This window comes from Tamandua tetradactyla, chromosome 4 (genome assembly GCF_023851605.1).
Source record: "Tamandua tetradactyla isolate mTamTet1 chromosome 4, mTamTet1.pri, whole genome shotgun sequence".
NCBI classification, from domain to species: Eukaryota; Metazoa; Chordata; class Mammalia; order Pilosa; family Myrmecophagidae; genus Tamandua; species Tamandua tetradactyla.
The window spans coordinates 71,997,546-72,005,178 of record NC_135330.1 but is presented as its reverse complement, the minus strand read 5'-3'; positions in this window follow the sequence as shown (position 1 = coordinate 72,005,178).

The following is a 7,633-nucleotide window of genomic DNA, read 5'->3' as shown; positions in this document are numbered from 1 at the left end:
TTTTAACATTTGTTCCCCCTATTATTTATTTATTTTTAATCCATATGTTTTACTCATCTGTCCATACCATAGATAAGAGGAGAATCGGGCACAAGGTTTTCACACACAATCACATTGCGAAAGCTATATCATTATACAGTTATCTTCAAGAAACACGACTACTGGAACACAGCTCTGCATTTTCACGCATTTCCCTCCAGCCTCTCTAATACACCATGAACTAAAAAGGTGATATCTATAAAATGCGTAAGAATAACCTCCAGGATAACCTCTTGAGATTTCTGTTTGAAATCTCTCAGCCACTCACACTTTATTTTGTCTCATTTCTCTCTTCCCCCTTTTGGTTGAGAAGGTTTACTCAATCCCTTGATGCTGAGTCCCAGCTCATTCTAGGATTGCTGTCCCATATTACCAGGAAGGTCCACATCCCTGGGAGTCATGTCCCACGTAGAGAGGGGGAGGGCAATGAGTTTGCTTGTCGTCTTGGCTGAGAGAGAGAGGCCACATCTAAGAACAAAAGAGGTTCTCTGGGGGTGAACATCTTAGGCCTAATTTTAAGTAGGCTCAGCCTATCCTTTGTGAGGATAAATTTCATATGAACAAACCTTAAGATTGAGGGCTCCGACTATTGCTTTGGTTGTCCCCACTGTTTGTGAGAATATCAGGAATTCTTCACTTGGGGAAGTTGAATTTTCCCCCTTTCTCACCATTCCCCCAAGGGGACTTTGCAAATGCTTTTTTATTCACTGTTCAAATCACTAGGCTTTATTGGGGCATCACTCTGGACAAACCTACAAATCTCATGCTGTACTCTACATACTTATGGTGTTCAGTTAAACTGTCCACATAAGTTATATTAGGAAATGCGCTAGTTGAAATATAAATTTTGTACGAAATATTTTTTGCTTTAGTCTCAAACATAAGTTAAAGTTTTAAAATATGAATTACCATCTATTTTCAACACCCTGCAATACTGATATTCCTTTGTTCATGCAAAAATATTTTTTATTTTAGTCACTATCATTATTCTAGGCATTCCTAGATTATACTATCTCAGTCATTATCATCTGTCTTTCCTTCTGATTTCATTTGTGCCCCCAGTCCTCCTCTCTCTATCATTCTCACATTCAGCTTCATTCAGTGTACTAACATTATTGTATTACTGGCAGTGTTGTGCTATCCATTTCTGAATTTTTACAATCAGTCCTATTGCACAATCTGTATCCTTTCAGTTCCAATTACCCAATATTTACCCTATTTCTATCTCCTGATGGTCTCTGTTCTTAACTGAAATTCTCCAAGGTCATTCATTAATGTTAGTTCATATCAATGAGACCATACAGTATTTGTCCTTTTGTTTCTGGCTAATCTCATAATGTCCTCAAGGTCTATCCACGTTGTTACATGCTTCATAACTTTATTCTGTCTTACAGCTGCGTAATATTCCATCATATGTATATACTACAGCTCGTTTAGCCACTCATCTGTTGATGGACATTTAGGCAATTTCAATCTTTTGGCAATTGTAAATAATGGTGCTATAAACATTGGTGTGCTTGTCTATTTGTGTCCTTGCCCTCATGTCCTCTGAGTAGATACCTAGCAATGACATTGCTGGGTCATATGGCAATTCTATAACTTTATGCTAGTTTTGGGGTTAAAGTAATTCAGAACATAGGGGTAAGGAAGACAGTGTCTATATTTTATAACCACACATATTCTTTTGAGACCAATGGAAGAAAGGTTTTATTTGGTCTGGATCTGAAATTTTCTGTAGTGAATAATCTAATTCAACCTATCTGTACAGCTCATTTGAATAATTGAAACACAGGGAGCACAGAATAACAAAGAGGTCCTTTAATCCTGTATAGATTATTGTAATGCCTAGATACATCCTAGAGTATATTAACCAGATAATCAAAAAGTATTGGCAAAGTCCTCTGAGGGATGGGAGAAATATATGTAACTATTAAATCTTAATGGCCATTCTGGTGGGTGTGAGATGATATCACATTGTGGTTTTGATTTGCATTTCCCTAACAGCTAGTGAAGTTGAGCATCTTTTCATGTGCGTTTTTGGCCACACACTCTTGATGTTAACTTTGATCGTTAACATCCTAGATAACCATATCCACTCTCCATTCTCCACTCCTAGCATGTAATGGTGCACCCACCAATTGCCCCAATTCAAATTCCTAATGTCCAGTACAGAAGTCCTGCCCCTGCTCCTCTCACTGTCCTCCCCATCTCCAGTCCATGACACATCCATCCTCTCCAGGCTCAGTCTCAAACCACATACTCATTCTTGACTCCTATCTCTTTTTTGCACAACCACCCCCATCCAATCCAAAGCAAATATTTTTAAATATAGCCCTCTTATTAGTTCCACTGAAAGGAAGATCTAGTTATTGTAGGCCCTCTTTAAAAAAAAAAAAAAAGAGAATAGTATGAATAGAAAATTAAGTAATTTTCTCATTCAAAAAAAAAAAAGGCACAAATAGTTGAAGGCCTCCATAATCTCACACCCAAAGACAATCATTGTTAATTATTGCTAACAATTTCCATGCATATTTTGCTAGTTGTCTGCTCTATATGGAAGCTAATAAACAGATTTTCTATTAAAATGAAAAAAGCACAAATTATGAATTTTAAAAGCTGACTGTGATAGTTAGGTTCAGGTGTCAACTTGGCCAGGTGAAGGTGCCTAGTTCTATTGCTGTGGGCATGAACTAATGGCATGTGACCCTCACCTGTCGCTGATTACCTCTGCAGTCGGCTAGGAGGCATGTGTGCTGCAATGAATGATGTTTTATTTAATTGGCTGGATGCTTAAATGAGAGAGCTCAGTGTAGCAGAGCCCAAGCAGCTCAGCATACCTCATTTTAGCACTCGCAGCTCAGTCCAAGCCTTTGGAGATGAAGAAAGGAATCACACCGGGGAAAGTTGTTGGAACCCGGAGGCCTGGAGACAAGGCCAGCAGAGATCACCCTGTGCCTTCCCATGTACGAAAGAACCTCAGTTGAAAGTTAGCTGCCTTTCCTCTGAAGAACTATATGTTTTTAACTAAATAAATCTGTAGGAACCAAGGGTTAAAACAAGACTTGCAGAATTTGCTGGGAGCAGCTGGCGTCCCTGGGTGAGCAAGAAACTGAGGAGATTGTTACTTGCTTTGTTTGGAACAGTCTGGGAGGAACAGAATTCATTTACCCCCAAATGGTTACATTAAGTATGAAGAAAGTTAAGTACTTTGTTTCCTCAGGAAGAGCAGGCATGCCTTTTGTTACCCTGCAGTATAGAAGCAGGAGCTGGTTCAGAATAATGTGTCTGTTGTTTGCTAGCTAAAGTAAAGCTTCAGACCCCCTGAGCCTGTTAGTCTCTTTCTTTCAGTCGCTCTCTCTCTCTTTCTCATCATTCCTTAATAGCCTTCGAGCTCCGTTTCATAAGAAGCAACATAAATCCACTTTTATTAAAAGCCAATCTATCTCTGGTGTGTTGCATTCTGGCAGCTTTGGCAGACTAGAATACTGACTAATATGCAAAACATCAGAAACTCAAGAAAAATAATATATTTAATTTTCTTAATAATAAATCATTAAATTTATTTAATAAATTATTAATTAATTATTAAATTATTAAATTCTTAACAATAAATTATCACTTTTTTCTTTTCATTTTTTTACAGCATATTTCTTGTTTGCCTCTTCATAAGACAGTGATTTTGTAACGCCATTTTCTGTAGCATAAATAGAGATAATTCAGTCTGCATTGGTTGAGGAAACTCTGATTTTTAAAAATATTGATATTCAATTAATTAGTTTCATCCTCACAACACATTATTGTAATGTGATGTAATTTTTAGAATTTTTGTTGGCTAGGGAAAAACCTCTGTCAAGTTTTTCATGCATGAGTTGTGATGTTTCAGGGCAGCTCATGTTTCTTTTCCAGTGATTCATCTGAAATACTCTTAGATTTGATCACACCCACTAACCAATTTGTCATCCGTGTTCTCATTGGGGTGGTATATTATGAATCTGGAATTATCCTCACCAATGTCAGTATTTCAGTTCATAGCAGAAAGAAATATAAATGTTTTCCCAATGTGTCATATGATACACCCTACCATGTCAAACAATCCAAGGCTTGTTCATCACTTGCATCTGACATTTATCTTTTCCTAATAGTGAATTACAGCTTCTAGTATAATATGAATTTTTTGTTACAGTTTGCTTATTGATAACAAAAGATTTTCTATTGACTTGATTGCTTATCTTGTTCTTTTTGAATATTTTATTAATTTTATATAATTTTGCTCTTGGTTCTTTAATAAATAACTGCATTTGGAGTTGAAAAAGGAACATGCCAACCATATCAGGAGCCTGTAATTTCTAACTTGTTTTATTGAAATGTTCTACAACGTCTTTCCAAACAGTATTGAAGATGTCACATTCAACCTCATTCCCACTAACAAAGGGGGAAAAAAAAACTATGGTACATTTTTTAACTGTGTAAATTGCATTGTTGATTTCATTCCCAACAGAAGAGAATCCTGTTTTGATTAGACATAAACAATAACTGAATTCTTAGCTTGTAATTTTACATGTCTGATGATTTGAAGAAGTGTCACAGACTAGTGTCTGGGACTGTACATTTCAAACCTTGTCTTTTTTTCCACCACCTATATACTTTTGGTGTCTGACAGCGTAGGACGTGTTCATGTCTCAGTACAACCCATGTTGTTGGGAGAATGAGCACAGCAGGCAATAGAAAATTCCTGGAAGAATTAGCAATAATGTGACGCTACACAGAAGCACTAAAACCAAGTACATATATCCCAGTATATAAATATATCCCCAATTAAACGGTCTTTCATAGGGTCCCCAAAGTGCCCACAGTTGCTTCAACACCACCATATATGAGGCCATTGACGGAAAGGTGGGGTGAAAATAGACAGAAGTCTTAACCGGTTATGGCTAAAATATCCCATTTTTGCAAATGTTATTAAAACATGACCACATGAGCACATTGCTAGGGTGCCCTTCTGTGTCTTGAAAGGGACCTGTGCAAGTGAGGGGCCCTGAAGCTTATGCTCACTAGCTTCAAGCAGATTTGCCTCAGCCACCACTGCTTGCAACATCTTCTAAGCCCTCATCCCTGCGCTCTCGTGGATTCTTGCAATTGCATCCTGGCTGCATCTTCCTTGCCCCTTTCAGTCTGTTCTTAACACAGCAGACAGTGATCCTGTAAAAATTTAAGTTGGATCCTGTCACTCCTCTGCTCCAAAGCCTCTGCTATTTTCAACTTGCACTTGGAGGAAAAGCCAAATAACCAGAAAGCCCTACTTGACCTGGTTGACCCAGATTTCCTCTGTGACCTCCTCTCTTGGTATCCACTCGTTCTGCTCACTCCATTGCAGCCATGAGAGTGCCTGCAATTTCTGAAAGGCCAGGCATACTCCTGTAGGCTTTATAAATTTGCTGTTTGCTGCCCCACCCCCACCTCTGGAAACTTTCCCCCCAAATGTTCTACAGCTCCTTATCACCTCCTCAAGCCCTGCTTGTTCTCCTTACTTAAGAATGCAAACCCACATTCCCCCACTATTCTCTGTTCGTTGTCCCTGCTTTTTATTTCTCCATAGAACACACCTCTAACATAGGATGTTTCATTTAGTACATCTCTCATCTCTAGAACATGCGTTCCATGAAAATATGAATCTTTGCATTATCTGCATCTGTATTCCAGTGCCTAGCACCGTGCCTGGCACACAGTAGCTGACTTTTGGTAAAAATAGCATCCTCTGGGAAACAGCAAAAAAAGTACTATTACCGAAAGGCCAGTTTCTCTAAAAGAGGAGAGCAACAGTAAAAGGGTGACAGGGTTTTCTAGTATTTGAGTGAGTCATGTTTTTATAAAGAACTATCTTTTTGCGAAGTGAATCACCAGAGGATTTGACCACTGAGCCATAAACCTCCTGCATCTTTTTCCTTGGTCCCCAAGGATGTAATCTAGGGTCATTGTGGTATTAATAGGAAATTGTCAAAGAAGAAAATAATTTCACCTCTCAGTTCAAGGAAAACTAAAACAAATAAAAAGAAAAGGCAGCAGAAGAAAATGAGACATCTGAGATGTTTGTTCTCATTTATCTTTTAACTTGCATTTTTCTTTCTCCTTTTAACTTAAGGAAGATAAAATGAACCAGAAAATCTTACAGAAAAGCAAGAAAACAGGTTGTTATTAGAGCATCCCACTTGATTTGAGAATTGTTGGCAATTTGACTTGACCAATGAGCTTAGTACCAGGGAAGGGAATATTTATTACTTGAAAACATAAAATGTTCAAAAATATTAACATAATAAAAAAACTTTAAAAATAAGTAAACTAAAATTATTTATAATCATTCATAAATATTATAATTACTGATAATCTCATTTATAATGAGGGAAAGCTATTAGTACCTTTGTGCATTCTCTTCCAATCTTTTCTCTTATGCTTATATTTTACATGCATGTTATACATGTATCTTTTGTATCTTCTTTTTTTTCTCAGTTTTCCTCACATCAAATAAATCTTCCACGTGGCAAATTTGTCTGCATGCTTGCAATTTTAAAGATGCATCATTTTCTATCCAGTGGCTGTACGATATTTTATTTAGCCATTAACTTATAATTGGGCATTTATGTTGCTTACAGTTTTTCACCCTCAAAAATGTTACTATGAATTTTTAGTGCGTATAGTATTTTTCTCCTTAGTATTTTCAATTCTCTTCCTAGGATGATTTCCAGATGTGAGAAAAATGGGTCAAAAGTGATGACTCTTGAAAGTTCTTAAAAGCTACAATAAAATTGCTTTCCAATATGTTTGTACCAATTTACAATGATGCCAGTGTAATATGAGAGAAATTTCACCACACTCTCTCCAGCAGTTGACATTGTAACTTTTTATTTTACTAATTTAATATTTGACAAAGTTTCTTGTTTTATTATGTATTTTTCCTATATCTATTTTCCTCAATTATCTCCTCTGGTGAGAAATGCCAGTTAAGTCACTGGTGCAGTTTACCTTTGGGGAGGATGTGTCAAAATTTTTCTTATTCCTTTTTATGGGCTGTAGATATAAGAGATTTTAACTCTTTATCATATACCTTGTGAGTACTTTCCCCAATCTATTTGTCTTTCAATTTTGATTATTCTATCGTCTAGAACAATTTAACATTCTTACACAGTTAAGATCCTTCTATTGTGATTTCTCCTATCATGTATAGTATTGGAAAATCCTCTCCTTGTCTGCTTTATTGCCCTGAGCTGGTTTCTATATCTGTTCACTCCATTCATTTTGGTGTAGGTCAAATCAACTGTTCATTAAATGCTAACTAATTAACGGAGACGCCGTCTTGAAATATATTTGAAGAAAACTCTGCGTAATACAAGACAGAAGATGCTATGCCCTCGTAAAGAGTTCTCGTGTGCTGAGACACAATCCCAGGCTCTGTGGGGAGAGACAGAAAAGGACAGCCTCAAAGCACTGAAAATGTGATATGGCTCAGTGAGAACAGAAAGGCAGCAACTAGAAATGAAGCTGGGAGTGTACCTAAATGTCCACTGGTTTTCACCTTGCCTTTACTACTCATAAACAACTT